Raw genomic sequence first — 22,433 nt, forward strand, 5'->3', positions numbered from 1 at the left:
TATATATATATATATATATATATATATATATGTTGGTTTAACTTAGCAGCTCCCATGATCAAACGTCCTTTTGTAGTTAGCGCAATAAGATTCAAAAAATTCAAAGAAAACACAAAAATATATATAATCAAGACTCTCTGTATATTTTCCATCTTTACATGGCTTATTTTTATATTATTTTTACTCTTTCTTTAAAGACTTTATTATTTTTAAACTATTAATTTTTTTCTCTGACTATACCCTTTTTCTTTTCTTTTTTTTTTAAAGATTTATTTATTTATTATGTATACAGTGTTCTGCTTGCATGTATCCCTTCAGGCCAGAAGAGGGCACCAGATCTCATTACAGACGGTTGTGAGCCACCATGTGGTTGCTGGGAATTGAACTCAGGACCTCTGGAAGAACAGCCAGTGCTCTTAATCTCTGAGCCATCTCTCCAGCCCCCCCTTTTCTTTTCTTAGGCCTACGCATATTATTAAACATATAACCTATTTAGAGGTTTTTCCGTCTTTACCTCTTTTATTGTGTATCTCCAGCTTTTTTATCTGTTTGAGCAAAAGCCTAAATCCTCATGTAGTATGCTGCTGGAACTTGTGCTGATAGCTCAAGCCTGCAGGCAGGGGCTGGGAGAGTCCTCTCTGTACTGTGGTCTGTGGGAAAGACTGCAGAAATCTACCATGCCGCTTAGGTCATAGCAGCTGGTGGCCAGCTCAATCTCGGAGGCAGCTGTCAGGAGACACATCTCTGTGCTGCTGTTGGCATGAAACTGTGAGACTAGGAAGCCCAGTGTGGCTCCAATTCTGTGAGTTGAGAATCTATTTTAAGCTTTCTCAGGTCTATGTGGATCCATGCTCAACAGTGGGTGCCATTTGTAAATGGTCAAATCTCTCCCACCTGCCTGTTCCTGAATAACCAATCAGAGGCTTAATATTAATTACAAACTGTTTGGCTCAGGCTTATTGCTAGCTAGGTCTGACATCTTACATTAACCCATTGGTCTATGATGGCTCAGGCTTATTGCTAGCTAGCTCTGGCATCTTTAATTAACCCATGTCTATTAATCTATATTTTGCCATGTGGCCGTGGCAATACTGGTCTGATGGCACCTTGTTCCTTGGGTGGCTAGATGGTGTCTGCCCTGACTGTACCCTTCTTCTCCCTGTCTCTCTGCTTGGATTTCCTGCCTGGCTCTTATCCTGCCTTACCATAGGCCAAAGCAGTTTTATTTATCAACCATGGGAGCAATACATATTCACAGCATACAGAAAGACCATTCAACAGCACTCCAAGGCAAAGTCAAAAGCTGTGTTAGCTTTCATGCCCTGCTCCTCAGCAGGTGGAGTCTTGCTCCCTATTTATTACCAGAGGTTGGGAAAGGGGGTTCAAAGAATGGTGGAATTGGTCTCTCTGATGCTGTCCTAACTCAGTTCTAGCATCTCAGAACATGGGTATTGGCCTGGTTGTAGGAGGTGTAAGGTATTACTCAGCAGCAGATTTCACTGTCAGGCCAGGAATTAGATTGCAAGTTTAAGGCCTGAGCTTAAGTCTTCTCTCTTCCTCAACTCTCTCTAAGCTGTGCTGCTTAAAGTTAAGGGAGGCATGTCAGAGGCAACTCTTTCCTTACTGCTTTCTTTAATATATCTTGATTTATTTTTTAATAGCAAAAGCAGACACTATAGTGTCTTTCATTTGCTTTCCTTATCTCATGTGAAAGTAATTTATATATGAATAACTATTCAACTTGGTGTGCCCAAGTGGAGATGGTTACTGAAACAGCTTACTCAGCCACCATCTTGCTTTGCCTTCCATTTTGATATGTAATGCTTTGTTATTATTCATTTAAAATATATATATTTTTTAGTTTTTCAAGACAAAGTTTCTCTGTGTATCTCTGACTGTCCTGGAGCTCTCTCTATTGACCAGGCTGGCCTCAAATTCACAGAGATCCATCTGCCTTTGCTTCCTACATGCTGGGATTAAAGGCATGCACCACCGCCACCCGGCTAACTATTTTCTAATTTATGATTTTTGTAACATAAGAGTTATTAGAAGTTTCTCTATTGCTATGAAGATTTTACAGTTATCCTTATACTTCATATCTAACTTAATAATCAAATAATTAACACACTTTGATTTAAAAATTCTCTGAAATTTGAGGCTGCTTGGTGGGGAGGAGGAAGGAAGATCTTAAGTAAGGTGGAATAGTGGAACACAGGTAATATGAATGAGAAAGTGCAATAATGGTGAGGGAGGTTTAAATGGGGAGAGGGATGGGAGAGTAGGTCAGAGGAAGAGATAGGAGAGGGATAATTAACACTAAGGATGCTTAAAAAACTATATGAAAACCTACTACTTTACACATATTCATCTAAAAGAGATAACTGGACTTATACTATAGAGAAGACAATGCTCCTACAGAAGCCATAGGTGGTGAAATAAAAATTTGAGTGCCAGGTTTGGGATACCTTCCTGTGATGGCTAATCTAGGCTGTCAACTTTACTACATATGGAACCAACTAAAATCCAAGTAGCTGGGCATACATGTGAGTGATTTTTCTTTATTGGATCATTTGAGGTGGGAAGACTCACTCTAAATTTGGGGCACACCTTCTGATGGCAACCTTTATAAAAGGACATGGAAGAAGGAATCTTTTGCTTTTTGCCTGCTTGCCTTCACTCTCACTAGAAAGTTCATCTGTTCTGCTGCTGAGGCATTTCTTCACTAGTGTTAGAACCTACTTCTTCAGGATTCTAATGGAGACTGGAGATCAGCTGAGACACTCAGCCTCAGAGACCAAATGACTACTGGATTCTTGGACTTTGTGTCAGGAAATAGCCATTGTTGGACTAGTGAGACCACAATCTATAAGCCACTATAATAAATCCACTTTTAATATATACACATTATATATTATTATGTATATATTATATATATGTTCACTCTATCAGTTCTGTTCCTCTAGAGAATACTAATACAGCCACCTTGTTAATGGGGGATGTCTTGGAGACCCCCTAAGCAATATAGTCTATTGTTATTGCTCTTGGTTGTCCACCAGAACTTGATGGTAAGTCCCTATTATTAAAGATACCACACATTTTGGTCGTAAGCCTTGGAGAAATCAAGTAGGCACTGAACAGGAAGCTTCCTGCCTGCTGGTGTGCTTTCATAGTATCTGAAGTTGCTATGTATGCTACTGGGGAGAAAAAGTCAACTGTCTTACATAGCTATGAACCCCATGGGCTACAATAATGACTAGTATGATAAGATACACTCATGAGGGCAACAGTGGAATAAATGTTAGAAAGGTAACTTTCTGATTGGATTTAAGGCAGATTTAAGTAGGACTTGAATGCCTGGAACTGTAAATCTGGCCAAGAATCCATGGTTGGAGTCACAGGCCCCAGGGGGTGAACCTACTACTATTATTTTGCTAAATAGACATAGTAGCAAACTACCTTCTAAATTCCCATCTCTGTGCCAATAGATTAGTGCAACATTGAGTGCACATCAGAGAAACTTCTTTGTGCAGCAAATGGCAGTTAATGCAAAAACTCATAACTGATCAAACTGCAGGGAAGTATTTGTGGAGTGCTCAACCACATTTATATTACCCCATCCCCACACTTGTCTAAGGCTCAGGGACCATATTAGAAGAAGAGGTAGAAAGACTGTAGGGGTAGGTGGCTGAAAGACTGTAACAGCCAGAGGTCATGGAAGACTGGAGCAAAACAGTGTTCTGGACATATCAGGACTGTTGCAGTCATGAACCTACAACAGCTGTAGTTGCCTGAAAAAGATCTGTACAAGATCCAGCCAGTCAACACTTTAGATGGAGTAGGAGGGGATCACAAGCTCCCACCCAAAACTAAGTGTTAGTCCAAGGCAGCACCCCCCCACCCCCAGTGGCAGTGCTGGCGACAATGACAATGTCCTCAACAGAAGGACTTTGGCCGAATAAATGGAAGGATTATTATTGGGTATCAAGGCTAAAGGTGGAAAATCAGGTCTCCTAAGGCAGGTTTCTGTTTACCAGGAACCTCCCTTAATACTTCTCAAAGGTCAATTATCTCAGGAAAGGGTATCTAGTTTCTGACCAATCTCAACAGTTCAAAGATCCCTACCTTGATAATGATCATATAAAATCTGCTTGCCTTTCTACTATTTTGTTTCTCTTTGTGCCCCACCCCCATGAAGTAGCCTTGGCAGTTTGATCCTCAACTTTTTTTTTCTACTGATGGAGCCATCTAGTTTGATGGTTTCATTGCACCCTCCCTTACATTTGGTGTTGAAACTCTGGAGAAGAACACTGAGTCCCTTTCAAAGGGCCTGGCCTCTTCTATCTGAACCAAATTGCTGATTTTGACCCTCCTGGGTGAAGATCACTTGCTTATGCTGGCTTCTGCAACCCACTATATTCAACTTCAAATTTTAAAGTTTACCTTTCCAGCTATTGCTCTCCTTCACCCACTCTACTCACTCATTTTTCCTTGACTCTCCTCAACACTCATGCCTCCTTGGAGTTGCCTTCTCTGTCTGTTTTTTTAATTGGCTTGTTAGAGCCTGCTGTCTTTCTGTCTCTCTGGAGCCTACTAAACAAAAGTTATATTGGTGTCTCAAGCAGCTTCTCTTTTATTCTACTGGGCACTCATCATATGGAAAGGGACACCTTATCCACTGCAATTCAGGACATCTTTCTGAAAAGTCTCTTTCCCTTTGGGAATGTCCTCAGGTTGAGACGTTATCCCTATGGCACTTATCCCTTTCCTTCCCTACCCTTCCCTTCCCTTTCCCTCCCTTCCCTTCCCCTCCCCTCCCCTCCCCTCCCCTCCCTTCCCTTCTTCCCTTCCCTTCCTTTCCCTTCCCTTCTTCCCTTCCCTTCCCTTCCCTTCCCTTCCCTTCCCTTCCCTTCCCTTCCCTTCCCTTCCCTTCCCTTCCCTTCCCTTCCCTGTGTCTGCATTCCTACACTATTGAAATCCTTCTTATGACAGGACTCCCATGGCCCCTTTTCAAAGTCTTTTCCACTTCCTCTTTGCTCTGTTCCTGGAAATTCTCTATTGCTATCTTTTCAAGGGTGTCTCCAATTCTTCCCTTGAATTAATCATGGGCTCTTTCCACTCAAAGCTGGACCCTTCATCTCTGCTTGTTTCTCTCCTTAAGTCTCTTTCCCTTCTATGACTCAGAGACAACATTAAGCTCTCCCTCTTTAACTGCAGTTCAGCTTGACCACATGCAAGCTAGACAATCTGTCTCAATGGCCAGAAAATGGCATATTCTAACCAAATTCTAACAAATCTTGACAAATTCTTAACTAATGCATGGGCAAGTGGTCTGAGAACTCCTGTATTCAAGCTTTCTTTGCCCTCCATTCTCACCCTTCCATCTATATCTCAGGCCATACTCCTGGCAAAGGTCAAACCTCCCCCCAAAGTTGATCAGAACCTAGAGCCCCCTGCTCCTTCTCCTTTTGACTTTGATATAGAGGATGTGGCCCCATACGCAGGTACCTCCTCAGTCTGACCCTCCTAGGGCACCACCCTAACCTTGCCCATAGATGTCCTCCCAGTCTTCTTTACCTCCTTATCCTGACTCAGCCTCACTCTTTTTTGCCTTATCACCTCCAGCAGCTTATACCTATTCCCATATAGATGATCTTTATCTTCTCAGAAAAGTTGTGGGTCCTAATGGACTATTCCACGTACATATCCCTTTTTCTATAGCTGATCTCTCCCACATAGAAAAGTACCTTAGTTCTTTCTCTGCTTATCTTTCTAACTTCAGCAAAGAGTTCAAGTGCCTTATCCAAATCTATAGCCTCACTTGGCATGACCTCTGTTATTTTTTCTCTACTCTTACCCATGAAGAAAATGAGAGGGACTGGACAGTTGCCCAAGCCCATATTCACCACATGTAAACTTCCTATCCCGTGGGAGCTGTGGCAGTTCCCTGGGCAGATCCCCACTAGAATTATTGGGTAAATACTGAGAATCAGTGCATTGGCAGAATATCCCATAATAAAATTGTTATTTGCCTCTTAACTGGCTTCCAAAAGGACTCCTATAAGGTGGTTAATTTCAATAAACTGAGGTGGGTCACCTAGAGGACAGATGAAAATCCTGCTGAATTCTTCAGCCAACTCACATGGGCTCTTCTTCAGTACACAAAACTAGATCCTAATTTGTGGCTGCATTCCTGCTGAACTCCTGACCTGGCTCCAAAGAGTAGCACCTAGCCCTAATGCTTCCTTTGTTTAGCCACATCTTTTGTTTCTCTTATGCCTTTTGTTTCTCTTATCACCCTATGTGAATCTTGTCCGAGAGAGTCAAGGATCAGAGAGTCTCCCAAGGATCAAAGGCCTATGCAAAACTTAGTTCAGGAAACCCAGAAAACCATGGTACCTGATAAATCAAGTAATTTGCACTTGACATTTTATCTCTGGAAGCTCCTTTCAGGTTGCTTTGAAGGTACTGAAATTAACTAGCTAAACTGTAAATAGAGAGTAAATAAAAATGCCCCAGGTGGAGGGAAAATGCTTCAGTCCTTCGAGGCTGGACCCCCCTGCAGCCACCAAAGGCTAAATTCATTCTTAAGGTGCCTCTGAGCCTTCTATCCATGGATCCTCGTAAACCCACATAAATGTGCCATGACTACAGCTATGCTAATTCTCAGGAGGACATGTTTGTCCTCAACTCTCACTTCTCCTTATATCAGAAAAAAATTAAGGGCCTAGATGATGGCCCTAAACTCACTCAGAGAATTCTATTGAATATAACATTTTAAAGGTGTTTAATGGAGGGGAGGAACAGGAAAATATGGAAAAGGCTTCCTGTGATGGACAAATAATAGTTTCTGGCAGCAGCCTTGAGGCTACCTCTAAAGATAGGGCACCAAAAGACTCTACCTGGAGCTTGCTTCAAGTATGGCAACAATGTTCACTTGGCGAAGAACTGCATTTAACCTCACTGCGGGGCATCTACCCACCAACTCCACAGCTCCCCAGAGTTTTCTTAAGTGCGAGCAGCAGGAAATATTAGATAGGATTTAGATTGTGGAGATAAACAGATAGAAAATAAAGGATAGCTTCACAAGGGCCTGGAACCTATTCAAACAGGCCCTGACTGTCTCTGCCCCAGGGTATTTATAGAGACACCAAGGGGTGGAGCAAAAGACCTCCCCGCAGCACAGCCAAGTGCAGACCATCTCAGACACCTGCACTCAGGCCCATGGTCTCTCTATGCAGACCTGCTGGGTAAAGCCACGAGGAACCTGAAAACAGGCTCCCACACCTCACCTGCTGCCAGGACCATGCTCAAACAATGGAAAGGCAGGGTAGATTGCCCCACTCTCTCTCAACAAGGTAGGCCAATTCTTCAAATTCTTCCTCTACAGGAAAATCTCTCAGATCTTCAGGAACTGACAGCTAAAGACCAACACTGTCTTAGGACCTCTTCCCCAAACAAAACCATTGAGATTACCGTGGAGGACTCTAGGGTGACTGTCCAGGTAGCAGGTATGTCTCTGTTATTTTTAATAGATTCTTGAGAGTTACTTGGTCTATATTTCTGGCTACTGGAAAAACTTACCCTTCTCAGATCTCTGTGATGGATGTTGAGAGCAGTCCCCACCAGCCCAGAGATAGAGGTCCTCTCCTCTGTTCCCTCTGAGACCACCTGATTACTCAGTCCTTCCTTATTATAACTAGTTTCCCAACTCTGTTATTGGGCAGGGATATGGCTAAATTACCCTTTTCCTTTTCTTTTCATCTGACTCTTCCTGGAATTTCCCCTTTCCTTCCAGCCCTTGAAGACTCTCATTGTGTATTGGTTGACACTAATACTTCACCTTATCCTCTTCCAGACACCCATGTTGACACAAAGGTATGGGGCACCTCCTTTCCTTCAGTGGCCTCCCATCATCTCTCCTATTAATATACTTCTCAGCTGTGGGATGGTCTGTATGTCAAGTGTGTTGCTGATTGGTCAATAAATAAATCACTGATTGGCCAGCGGCCAGGCAGGAAGTATAGGCGGGACAAGCAGGAGAATAAAGCTGGGAAGTGGAAGGCTGAGAGAGAGACACTGCCAGCCGCCACGATGAGGAACAGCATGTGAAGATACCGGTAAGCCACAAGCCATGTGGCAAGGTATAGATTTATAGAAATGGATTAATTTAAGCTGTAAGAACAGTTAGCAAGAAGCCTGCCATGGCCATACAGTTTGTAAGCAATATAAGTCTCTGTGTTTACTTGGTCGGGTCTGAGCGGCTGTGGGACTGGCATGTGAGAGAGATTTGTCCTGACTGTGGGCCAGGCAGGAAAACTCTAGCTACACTTCTCTACTTATTACTTTACTGTTCTAGACCTTAAGGATGCTTTCTTTACCATTCCTTTACACCCAGATTCACATGACCTCTTTGCCTTCACCTGGGAAAAATGTGGTGATATTTTATCTGTGCCCCTCAATAAAATTTATCTGAGGATCAGAGGAATAGGAAAAGCCACAAGTCATCCTCACCTTACTGACCCTCAGATTCCAAAGATACCTAATTTCTGTATACCCATGCCTATATTCCTTTCTGTTCTGCTAACTCATTTCCTCTCTCTGTCCAGCTACACACTTCCTCTTCCTGCCCAGCTCTGTCACTTCCTGTCTGTCTGTACAGACCTCCAGACCTTTATGGTTAACTAGTTTTGGAATTTAAGGTGTGTGCCACCATGCCTGGCTCTGTTCCCACTGTGGCCTTGAATGCAGAGATCTAGACAGATCCCTGCCTCCCCAATGATAGGATTAAAGGATGTGCTACCATTGCCTGACTTCTATGTTTAATATAGTGGCTGGCTTTTTCCTCTGATCCTCAGATAAATTTTATTGGGGAACACAGACAAAATATCTTGTGGCCTTTCCTATTCCTCTGATCTCTCTGGTTTTAACCTCAATATCTGGCTCCAGGTTTTTTTTATTAATAAGACCTTTAGCAATTCATCTACAATTGGCACTCCAAGGATTGTGGCAAGAATTCACTAAAAAGCCACTTCTGGGCTTACAGTCTCCCTGGCTCAGGCCCAAGTTGCACAGATAAGGCTGGAGCTGCACGAGGCCAGATCTCCACCCCACGTGGGCTGAGTCTTTGGCTTTTTCTCTCCTGGTGGGTGGTGGGTTCTTTTTGGATTCCCATCTCAGACTGCTACTACACTAGGCAGCTGCTTTGAAATTCCTTTGGACTCTTACTGTTCTACACAGTTGTCATACTTGGTAAGTCAATTAAGATATCTTAAAGGGAAAAATTAGTTAAAAGAGGATTTTTTCCACATTAAAAATGGGAAATATTTCTACAATGGAAAGAATTTGGTCTCTGTTTGATAACACATTAGGCAGTCTGAAAATGGAACAATTAAATGAGAGGATAATTAAGGTTGATGGGATGTACATAACATCAATTATGAATATTATTTGATCATTTTCATTTTAGCATTAAAAAGGTTGGTCAATTTGAGTGCCAAGATAAAAGCTTTAGAAAAACCTGTTAAAATGAATTACAGAGAAATTCAGACCCAGACAGAAGAATTTAAAAGTGAACCTATCTCAGGATTGAATTATATGGTTACAGAGAAACAGCCTCAGGTTACCAGACAGCAAATATTAATCTACCTGGTAACCTTACAGGAACTGCCAAATGCTCAAGGGTGTGTATGAGCTAACTGGACTCCAGTGGAAATGTTAGATTTGAGGAGATTTAAAGAAGCTATAGTATCATATGGAATGCATTCTCCACTTGTAAAGCAGATGCTAAACTCATGGTCAACTTGTAATAGAATTATCCCTCAGGACTGGAAAGAATTGATTATAGCTGTCCTAGAGGCCAGTCCATAGTTACAGTGGAGAACCTGGTGGAAAGAGGAGGCTGAAACTATACAACAATGATGTAGGGATAGAGGTATGGAAATTTCCTAGGATCAGCTTCTTGGAGAAGGCAATTACGTTGATATGCAAAGAAAAAGTTTATATGATATCCAATCCCTAATTCTATGCTGCATGGCAGCCATGAATGCATGGGACAGAATTGAGGAAGCAGGGAAAAAATTGAGTCATTTACAAAAGTTATACAGGGCCTGAAAGACACCTTCACAGATTTCTTACAAAGGCTGTCTTCAGGAGTAAACAGAGTGATACCAAATTTAGAAACTAGACAGATAATAATTGAATTTTTGGCTTTTAAGAATGCTAATGCAGCATGCAAAAGAATAATCAGGCCATTAAAGGCCAGATCAGCACCCTTGGAGGATTGGATCAGGGACACAATTAATATTGAGTATCATGACCACAATGATATGCGGATAGGAGAGGTGATTCAAGAGTTTTGAAGAAAAATAATAATGTCAGATGCTTTAATTGCAGTAAACAAGGTCACCTAAAAAGGGACTATAAACAGGGCATTTCTAGAAACAATGTTTCTTCACAGAATAATGGCAACAGAATACCCTTCCCTTCTGGATTATGCAGGTGTGGTAAAGGTAAACATTGAACTAACAAATGTAGATCAACAAGGGACAGACAAGGTAATCCTTTGCCTTTGCCATCGGGAAACTCCCTGAGGGCCCTCTTGCAGGCCCCAATGGCAAATTCAGTTTAGTTCTTTCCTGTCATTCTAGAAGAAACCCCATCTCAGAGTAATTAAATAGCCAAATGCCTATTGGAATAAACCAGACTGCTCAGGGTGATAGAAAAATCTCTGACAGAGAGAATAGGAAATTCAGGAGAAACCATAAAGCAAAATTTTCGGCCAACTTCTATAAATGAACAAAGACCAAAATTAAAAATATGAATAAATGATGTTCTCTTAGAAGGTCTTGTAGACATAGGTGCAAATGTCACAATAATTGCACCAGAATTTTGGCATCCAAATTGGCCTCTTCAGGAGGTAAATGCTCAGCTGTTAGGAATTGGAACATTATCTCAAGTGAAACAGAGCACAAGATGGCTTGAATGTATAGGACCAGAAGGACAGAGAGGAAAATTGAAGCCATATGTGTCTCATATAGCTATGAATTTATGGGGCTGTGATCTATTACAACAATGGAATACCAAGATTAACATTCCTCCAACCTCAGAAACAAACCATAAACTAACACATGTTTCTGAGAGAAATACTAGGAGGTATTACAAAGATCAGTCACAGCCAGGTGTGGTGGTGCACGCCTTTAATCCCAGCACTCAGGGAGGCAGAGGCAGGTGGATCTCTGTGAGTTCAAGGACAGCCTGGTCTACAGAGTGAGTTCCAGGAAAGGAGCAAAGCTACACAGAGAAACCCTGTCTTGAAAAAAACAAAACAAAACAAAACAAACAAACAAACAAAAAAAGCAGTCATTGGCCAACCAGATTGTACAAGAACAGGGCACAACAACTGCTGATCTTTCAAAGATATCAACAGCTCTACCTTTAAAATGGTTAACAGACCAACCTGTATGGGTTTAGCAATGGCCTTTAACAACAAAGAAAATGCAGGCCTTGGAAGAGTTGGTACAAGAGCAGTTAAATGCTCAGCATATTGAAGAATCAACCAGCCCTTGGAATTCTGTATTTCTTATTAAAAAGAAATCTGGTAAATGGTAACAGACCTAAGAGCAATTAACAAAGTAATGCAGTGAATGAGCTCTCTACAATCTGGAACTCCTTTGCCTACTCTGTTACCTAAAGGATGGCCTCTTATAGTTATCGATTTAAAAGACTGTTTCTTCTCAATATCCTTACAAGAAAAAGACAGAGAAAGATTTGTATTCATGGTGCCTACTTGTAATAATTCTCAACCAGTTAAGAGATATCAATGGAGGGCTCTCCCACAGGGAATGTTAAATAGCCCAACCCTGTGCCAATATTTTGTACAACAGTCATTGGAAGTAATATGTAAACAATTTCTTAAATCTATAATTTATCATAACATGGACAATATTTTACTAGCTGATTCAAATGCAGATACTTTAGAAAGAATGTTTGAAGAAGTAAAAAAAAATGCCTTGTTGGGGATTACAAATTCCTCCTGAAAAGATAAAAAGAAGAGATTCTAGTAATTATTTAGGATATAAAATAGATCTACAAAGAATTAGACCCCAAAATGTGCAAATTAGGAGAGATCGATTACAGCCTCTTAATGACTTTCAAAGATTTTTTGGAGACATTTCTCATCTATGAACTATTGTTGGGGTAAAAAATGATGAACTGAGTAATTTGTTCAAAACCTTAGAAGGTGACAAGGACTTAAATAGTCCAAGAGAATTATCAGCTGGAGCTGAGAGAGAATTGACCTTGGTGGAAAAGAAAGTACAGGAAGGACATGGGGATCATGTGGATCCAAAGCTTGACTGCATTTTGGTTATTTTACCTTCTAAGAATTCTCCTAGAGGAATTTTAATGCAGAGGGGAGATATTATACTGGAATGGATATTTCTACCAAATAAACAGAGTAAAAAATTAAAAACTTATGTGGAAAAGATCTCTGACTTGATTTTAAAAGGAAAATTGAGACTTTGTCAATTAGCAGGAATAGACCCAGCAGAAATTGTAGTACCTCTAAGGATGACACTGACAAATTATAGGAAGAAAGTGAACCTTGGCAAAGAGCTTGCAGTAATTTTTTTGGAAGAGTTTAACAGAAAATATCCCAAAAGTGATAGAATTCAACTAATAAAGAGAGCTGATTGGATTCTGCCTTGAACTGTATGGGAAACACCCATATCTGTACATTTTATACAGATGCAAACAAACAAGGAAAGGCAGGTTACAAGTCAGAAAATTTAAGTAAAGTGGTTCAAATTCCTTATAATTCAGTTCAAAAATCGGAATTGTAAGCTCTTCTGTTGGTATTAATGGATTTTTCAGAACCTCTCAACATAGTTACTGACTCTCAGTATGCTGAAAGAGTAGTATTACATATCGAGACTGCAGAATTTATCCCTGATGCTTCAGAATTAACTTCACTATTTATCCAGTTACAAGATATAATCAGGAATAGGAAGCACCCATATATATATAACTCACATCTGATCCCATACAGGACTGCCAGGCCCTCTAGTACAAAGTAATGATGAGATTGATAAATTATTGATAGGAAATGTGCTGGAGGCCTCAGAATTTCATAGAAAACATCATGTCAATAGTAAGGGTTTAAAAAAGGATTTTTCCATAACCTGGAAACAAACCAAGGAAATTGTAAGGAAAGGCCCTACTTGTTCTTTTTACAATCAGACTCCACTACCAGCAGGATGTAACCCAAGGGGTACTCAGAGGAATGGAATCTTGCAGATGGATGTGTTTCATTTTGCAGAATTTGGAAAATTGAAATATGTACACCATACCATTGATACTTATTCAGGATTTTAATGGGCAACTGCTCTGAGTTCTGAAAAAGTTGATTCTGTAATCATGCATTTGCTAGAAGTTATGGCCATCATGGATATACCTGCACAAATTAAAACTGACAATGCTCCAGCATATGTCTCTGGTAAAATGAAACTGTTTTTTTGCTTATTACAATATAAAGCATATTACAGGTATACCACATAATCCTACAGGCCAAGCAGCCATTGAAAGATCAAATCAAACTCTAGAGGATATGCTAAATAAACAGAAAGGGGTAACAACCCCCCCCCCCAAAGAGATTACATAATGCTCTATTAACTTTGAATTTTCTCAGTGCTAATGAGAAAGGAACAACAGCTGCAGAGAGACATCGGATAATAGAAAAAAAAAACTACAGAAGTAAATCAATCTATATACTTTAAAGATGTGCTGACCTCAGAATGGAAACCAGGATATGTGTTACATTGGGGATAATATTTGACTTTTGTTTCTACAGGAGTGTAAAAGCTATAGATATCATCAAAATTGATAAAGGTTTGATTTGAACAAGAGCGACATCTTAATTAGAAGAGGTGATAGTTCATCAACCAGCCTGACCATCCAATTGAAATTAACTTATACCACTAACAAATGCTTTTCATTTAATCAGATATAAACTTGCCAAAAGGGAACCTCACCAATGTTAGGCTTGGGGAAGGGTTTTTGTTTTTGTCTTTCAGTAGAATAAAGGCTAAGGAATCTGAAGAACACTGGACAAATGAGACATCTGAATAAAAGGGACAAATCATCCAGAAAAATGTCCCAAGAAAAAGAGTAAACTGGCCTACTGGTATATCACATATAAAATTTTGTTGAGCAATTCCTTAGATGTCTTTCAGCCATTTGAGCTTGCTCTGTTGAAAATTCTCAGTTTAGTTCAATAGCCCATTTCTTAATTGGACTGTTGGGCATTTTGATGTGTAATTTCTTGAATTCTTTACATATTCTAGATATCAGTCCTCTGTCAGATGTGGGGTTAGTGAAGACCTTTTCCCCACAGCCTGCAGAATGGGAAAAGGTCTTCACCAACCCCACATGTTGCTTTGCCTTGTTGACTGTATCCTTTGCTCTACAAAAGCTTCTCAGTTTCAAGAGGTCCTATTGATTGATTGTTTCAGTGTCTGTGCTACTGGTGTTATATTTAGGAAGTGATCTCCTATGCCAATGCATTCAAGACTACTTCCTACTTTCTCTTCTATGAGGTTCAGAGTAACTGGATTTATGTTGAGGTCCTTGATCCACTTGGACTTAAGTTTTGTGCACGGTGACAGATATGGATCTATTTGCAGCCTTCTACACGTTGATATCTGTTGTGCCAGCACCATTTGTTGAAGATGCTTTCTTTTTTCCATTTTACAGTTTTGGCTTCTTTGTCAAAAATTATATGTTCATAGGTGTGCGGGTTAATGTCAGGGTCTTCAATTCGATTCCATTGGTCCACATGTCGGTTTTTATGCCAGTACCAAGCTGTTTTTATTACTGTAGCTCTATAGTAGAGCTTGAGGTCAGGGATCGTGATGCCTCCAGAGGTTGTTTTATTGTACAGGATTCTTTTGGCTATCCTGGGTTTTTTGTTTTTCCATATGAAGTTGAGTATTATTCTTTCCAAGTCTGAAGCTCAAATGGCTGAAAGACATCTAAGGAATTGCTCAACATCCCTAATCATCAGGGAAATGCAAATCAAAATGACTCTGAGATACCACCTTACACCTGTCAGAATGGCTGAGATCAAAAACACCAAAGATAGCTTATGCTGGAGAGGATTGGAGCTAGGGGAACTCTTTTCCACTGCTGGTGGGAATGCAAGTTTGTACAACCACTTTGGAAATCAATATGGTGCTTTCTTAGAAAATTGGGAATCAATCTCCCCCAAGACCCAGCTATACCACTCTTGGGCATAAACCTAAGGAATGCTCAATCATACCACAAGAGAACTTGCTCAGCTATGTTCATATCAGCATTGTTTGTAATAGCCAGAACCTGGAAACAACCTAGATGCCCTTCAACTGAAGAATGGATAAACAAAATGTGGTACATATACACAATGGAATACTACTCAGCAGAGAAAAAACAATGACATCATGAGGTTTGCAGGCAAATGGATGGATCTAGAAAAAAATCATCCTGAGTGAGGTAACCCAGACTCAGAAAGACAAACATGGTATGTACTCACTCATAGGAGGATACTAGATGTAAAACAAAGATGACTAGACTCCTACACACAACTCCAGGGAGGCTACCTAGAAAACAGGACCCCAGAAAGACACAGAGATCACCCAATGACAGAAAAATGGATGAGATCTACATGAACAACCTGGACATGAATGGGGGTAATGGAGGGCAAGGGTCGAGGGAAAGAGAGCTTAGGGGAATGGGAGATCCCAGCTGGATCAAGAACAGAGAGGGAGAACAAGGAATAAGAGACCATGATAAATGAAGACCACATGAGAATAGAAAGAAGCAAAGTGCTAGAGAGGCCCACAGAAATCCACAAAGATACCTCCACAACAGACTACTGGCAATGGTCGAGAGAAAGCCTGAACTGACCTACTCTGGTGATAGGATGGCCAAACACCCTGTCGTGCTAGAAACCTCATCTAATGACTGAGGGAACCAGATGCAGTGATCCTTGGTCAGGCCCCAGGTGGAGCTCCAGGAGTCCAATTGGCGAGAAAGCAGAGGGTTTGTATGAGCGAGAATTGTTGAGTCCAAGATTGGAAAAAGCACAGGGACAAATAGCCAAACGAATGGAAACACATGAACTATGAACCAATAGCTGAGGATCCCCCAACTCTATCAGGCCCTCTGGATAAGTGAGACAGTTGATTAGCTTGATCTGTTTGGGAGGCATCCAGGCAGTGGGACCGGGACCTGTCCTCAGTGCATGAGCTGGCTGTTTGGAACCTGGGGCTTATACAGGGACACTTGGCTCATCCTGGGAGGAGGGGACTGGACCTGCCTATACTGAATCTACCAGGTTGAACTCAATCCCCAGGGGAGTCTTTGCCCTGGAGGATATGGGAATGGGGGGTGGGCTTGGGGAAAGGCGGGGGGGGGGAGAGAGGGGGAAAAACAAGGGAATCCGTGGCTGATATGTAAAATTAAATTATAAAATTAAAAATTTTTTGTAAGTTTTCCTAAATGTTTGTTTCTGCTCTTATCTCTCTTATCTACAGACACTTAACATAAACGGTTTTTATGTAGTCCCAGTTCAATTAAAAATTAAAGCTGGCTTTGGATTTGGAGAATGGCTCTGTCCTTATTTAAACTGATGCATACTTGTTAAAAGAAAATGCAGTATCTCTGTATTATGTCAGAAGAGCCATCTGATATGTGACAGAAGAAAACCAAAATTAAGGGACTATTCTATTGCCACTGATCTTAATTATTTGGTTCTATTTTGATTCTTTAAACTTTTCTTAAGGTATGAATATTATATCAAAATTTATAAGATTAATATATATATATATCTTAAATTTTTGTTATTATATTAATGGTCATATAGAGTACTAATTCTATATTAAAAAAAGGCTTCATCTAGCTTCCTGTACATGTTTTTGTGTTTTAGTCTCTATCAGTTTTCTGCAAGGAATCATGACCAAGCCTAACAGTGAGTTTGAAGTCTCCAATAGGATGTGGGACCCTGTAATGACAATTCCACATGGACAATAATAATACCACTAATCTGACAAATATCACCCAAAGTCGGCTTTGGACTACAAACTACTTAGGACAATTTTGAAATGGCTAGTTGAGATGATCCAGCCTCACAGACTACTGGAACAAGGACTTGAGATAAGCCCTGCATTTTTGCATTCTGCAGAGACTGGACAACAAATGATACAGCTACCTCTCCGAGGACTTGAGAGTTAACTCAAAATTTTTCTTTTCAGGATCCCCTAAAGATGTCTTTGCCCCCAAACAGCAGGAAGTAATTTTAAAAACATGACACCCACATACCCAAAAGGTGGGGTGGGTGGTTTTTGCTCTTTCAATGGGTTTTGGATAACTGTCATTGTTTAGGGTGGTTGGTTACAAGTTGTTATTGTTAATGGTCAGGAAAAATGCTAAACAAAGGAGATTAGATTTAAGGTTCTTGCTTGAAAAAAAAGAGGCTATAGATAAGAGGTAGATTATTAAATCTTCTCTGAAAAAACGATACAGAAATGATAGAATAAAGGGTAGATTTTTGAACCTACTCTGAAAAGAAAAAGGAGAGGATATAGATATGATATAGACAAAAAGGTAGATTATTGAAAGACAACTACTAGTTTTAAATATTTTATATAGGATTGGATTTTTATATATTATATACAAATATGTATATTGCTACAAATTTGAGATTGATTTATATAGATATAAGATAAAATGGTAGATTATTGAATCTACTTTTAGAAAGCAACTACTAGTTTTAAATATTTTACATTGGATTGGATTTTTGTATATTGATACAAATTTGACATTGATTTTGATAGAAAATACTGTACATATATTTCTAATCTTGTTCAAGGTATTGTACCTATACAGTTCATTTAACAATGTAACAGGAACTGCTAGTCCTTGAAAGTTATTAACAACTAATTAGGATATAAAGAAATTCAGGTTAGTATTTAGTCATTACAATCAAACTTGTAGTCATATTAGGTATGTTTTCAAGGTCAAGCAGAGATATATTTTAGATAGACAAGTCATCTTCAAACACTTCAGAGATCTGCAGAATATGGTATTTAAGATGTTTTAATAATGTAGACTTTTTTTCTTTTTTTATGATTATGAGACATGTCTGCTACTGGCAGCACCAATCTACTTCAGAAAAAGTGATGGACATTGAAGAAACTCCACATTGAGTTAACTTTCACTGTGGCAAAAGTTAGCCACTGGGCAAGAAAATGCTCTCGCATCAACTGCTGACAGTATGCTCTCCAAAATGGACAAGCAGGACACAAAACAAAGGACTGCCAATCCTTGCCAAGACAAGTATGGTTGCACCTTTGGCAACAGGCATCCTCTGAGGTCAGGACAATCTGGCACCATTGTTGAAGTAGTTTTGCGATTTGGAAAAGGTACAGTGCCCCTTCCTTCAAAGGCAGCTGAACATGCAGTAGGCCAATGGCTCCTGGTGTGCAATGGAACAGTAGCTGGAGTAGTTATTCTTAGAGGAATAACTAGGCTGATGAAGTCTGGCCTCTCAATGGTAGATTGGCATTTAATAAAGGAGATGAAGCCACCCATAAGCCAAGAAGAATGGGCAGCCAAATTCCAAACACACCAGCAATTTCTAGAATTTAAAATCCTGAATCATGACAGGACACTGGAGGAATTCAAGTTTATCTGGTACATGGAATACTCACATCAAATGTGGAGTTGTGCTGTAGGCCTTGTGTACATCCTGCTTCACAAATGAGTCTGTCAGATATGCTAAGCCTGTAGGCTGAAGATGATGCCCCAAATTTGCAGAGAAACCTCAGGTGACTGTCCAGGCAGCTGGCTGTTTCTGTCATAACTCACATTTTTTGGAAGTTGCTTGTTTGCACTTCCTGTTTTACTAGGTAATATTATTTCCTTCTTGGGTCTCTAAGGGAGTTGAAGATTAGGTAGTTATGTTTATAGTTTTCCCTGTTAAGAATTTCAGAAAAGAAACTCAGTAAGAGGTATAAAGTATATAAATTTGAAAGACATTATAAGATAGTTTTCTGTTTGTAATACAAGATAGAATAGAAAGTGAATTAGGTACATTTTGGACTCACCAAAATAGGATACATAATGGAATATTTTTGTTGAATTTGTCAAATGCAAATGGACTAGACATTGTTGATGTACTTATTGTTTGTATATATTATATATAGTTATTTTACTTATTGTATATAGTTTTTCTTATATTAGTTATAATTTTTTATATCAGATAAAAAAGGGGGAAATGTGATGATATTTTATCTGTGTCACCCAATAAAGTTTATCTGAGGATCAGAGGAAAAAGTCAGCCAATATAGTAAACATAGAAGTCAGGCAATGGTAGCACATGCCTTTTATCCTATTATTTGGGAGGCAGGGATCTGTCTGGATCTCTGAGTTCAAGGCCACAGTGGGAACAGAGCCAGGCATGGTGGCACACACCTTAAATTCCAACACTAGTTAACCATAAAGGTCTGGAGGTCTGTATAGACAGGAAGTGACAGAGTTGGGCAGGAAGAAGAAGTGATGTAGCTGGACAGAGAGAGGAAATGAGATAGCAGAACAGAAAGGCATATAGGTGTGGGTATACAGGAAGTAGGTCTCTTTGGAAGCTGAGGGTTGGTAAGGTGAGGATGACTTGTGACTTTTCCTATTTCTCTGATCTCTCAGGTTTTAACCCCAATATCTGGCTCTGTTTTTTTTTTTTTAAATAAGACCTTTAGCAATTCATCTACAGACATGAGAAAGTGTCTCAGCTTACTTGGACTGTCCTTCACCAGAGGTTCTGAGATATCCCCCATTTCTTCAGCCAGGCTCTGGCTACTGATTTCTTTTCTCTTGACCTGTCTCCCAGCAACTTAATCCAATTATGTAGATGACCTTCTATAATGCAGTCCCTTGCTGGCACTGTCATATCAACATACTGTTCAACTTCTTAAGATTCTAGGGAAGCAAAGGATACAGACTCTCCCACTCTAAAGCTCAACTCTCTGTCCTTCATGTCAAGTATCTAGGATTTCTATTATCACCCAACAGCTACAAACTCACTCTTGATGGAGGACAGTACTTGAAGCCCCTCACACTTCCAATCACCAAATAGATTTTCTTCTTCCTTGGCCTGGTGGGGTACCTTAGAACCTTGATCCCCAACTTGGCTCTTTTTGTCCACCCCGTATATGAAGCAGCTAAGGGTCCCTTAATTGAGCCTCTAGATCCTACTAAGCCAGTCATGCCTGTTCTCTCTTGCTTATAAGAGGTACTACTACAGGTCTCTGCTCTGGCCCTCCCTATCCTTGATTATCCTTTATCCTGTATACTACTGAAAATGGGTAATGGCTCTGGGGGTTTGGGGACAGAGAGAGGACCCACTTTTGTCCCTATTGTCTATATTTCCAAATAGCTAGATACAAACAGTTAGGGGATGGCAACCTTGCCTACAGGCAGTAGCAGCAACCTCCCTATTGGCACAGGAGGCCTCTAAGCTCACCTTTGGTCACTCTGTCCTTTCACCAGACCAGCTCAAGGGTTTCCTATCACACACAAGACTCTGTCTACTTTGTCCCATTCTAAGCTATAACTTTTTCACATTACCCTCCTAGAAAATCCTTATATCTCACTTGATTCCTGCTCTCATCTCAACCTTGCTACCCTCATTTCCAAGACCACAACCCTCTCATTCTTGCCTAGAATGTGAAACCCTTACCTATAAAACCCCCACAACTTTCTATTTCTCTCTTCACATGTCCTGACTATACTTGGTTCATAGGTGGAAGCTCATCTCTTACCTCCACTGGCTCCAGTCAAATGGGCTATGCCACATGTTGCGCCCAGATCGTGACCCCAGAGAGACCACCAAGGACGAGCATACCAGAATGCAAAAGCAAGGTTTATCTTTGTTACAAGTTGTGTGACAGGGAACTCATCTCAAGCATTCACTGGCCTCAGCGCAGTGAGGCAGGGAGGAGTTACTCTTTCTTGGGGACATGGTCAACATGTTCCTGCTTATTTTGACCTTTAATGTTTCTATCTGCTTGCTTTTATTTATATTTGTTGAGTTTATCCTTTTATATTTTTCTTATGCCATTTAGGGAGTCTTATAACCTTTTCTATAATTGACTGGTTATTCTAGAAAATACAATATGCATTAAATTATCAACATTTAATATTAATCAATACTTTTACCTCCAAGATAATACAAGAATTTTATAATTCCTTATTCTATTTCCCTCCACTATGATATTTATGCTGCTGTTGTCATATGTTCTAAATAAACTATCAATCCATCATTATAAGTTGGATACCTCAAGTGGTTGTTATAGTAATGGAAAGCTGACATACCACAGCATGGTTAATTCTTGATTTAAAATATATTACAAACTACTATAGATAACATAAACTTATGGCATAGTAAGTGTAAGTAAATTGATCGCAACTCTGTGGGTTTGGTCCCAGGTTTCGGCATCAACAATGTCAGTAAATTGGTTGCAACAACTGGGGAAAAGTGTCCTGACTACCTGGGGAGTCAGGCAACACCTTGAGCTGCTTAGGGCAGCTCTGATGGCTGGAACTGCAAGGAGACAGTTCAGCCCTAGAGGGCAAGGTATCCCAGACACCTCGAGCTGCTCAGAACAACAGCTCTACCCTGAAGGTGTCCTGGACACCTGGAGCTATTTAGCCCAGCTCTGATGGCTGGAACTGCAAAGAAGCAGCCCAACCCTGGAAGGGAAATTTTTCTGACTTCTCGGGGGAGTCAGGCCTGGAACTGCTTCAGCAGGTAAGGGTATCCTGACTCTTTGGGAAAGTCAAGGTATACCTGGTATGATGGGGGATGTTCTCTCTGCAGGATATAGCAATCCTGCTCCTCTCCTGGAGAGCCTTTACAGCTGAGCTTTGCTCAGCCCCCACTTAATGGGACTTCTTAGCAGAGCTCTGCTTCTCTGGCCTAAGATGTTGCTTCTTTTGCTTCACTCTGCAAAAGGGGAAACCCCTGCAGAAATGTAGCAATCTCCTCTGGCTCTGGAGAAAGGTGTTACTGTTCAGCTCTCTCTTGCTGTGTCCACTGAGAAGATCTCAGCAAAAATCTTCTGTTCAGCTCCTCCTTGCTCTGCTCTTTCAGCTCTCCCTTGTTTTGTTCACTGAGGGATGTCTCAGCAAGGATCTTCTCTACACCAGTGAATGAAGATCTTCACACCCAAAACTCTTTTGAGAAAGAGATTTATTTGGGAAGGGGGAGTCCAGGAGAGCAGCTGCCTCTACCAGGGTGGAGAGAACAGCCTTTTTTTTCTAACTAACCAGGAAGGGCGGTTTACACAAGATGTTATGGGGGTGGAGTCAACCAGGGGTTGACTTGGGGCCCAGGGTTCTACTGTCCT

At 40.5% G+C, this 22,433-nt stretch overlaps 1 protein-coding gene across 1 annotated transcript in view; it reads right to left on the reverse strand.

Annotated features, from left to right (window-relative positions):
* The window catches only part of F8 (coagulation factor VIII), a 149,690-nt gene that overhangs the window by 11,679 nt on the left and 115,578 nt on the right, over positions 1–22,433 (reverse strand). The window lies entirely within an intron of this gene.

Source organism: Peromyscus eremicus, chromosome X (assembly GCF_949786415.1).
Source record: "Peromyscus eremicus chromosome X, PerEre_H2_v1, whole genome shotgun sequence".
NCBI classification, from domain to species: Eukaryota; Metazoa; Chordata; class Mammalia; order Rodentia; family Cricetidae; genus Peromyscus; species Peromyscus eremicus.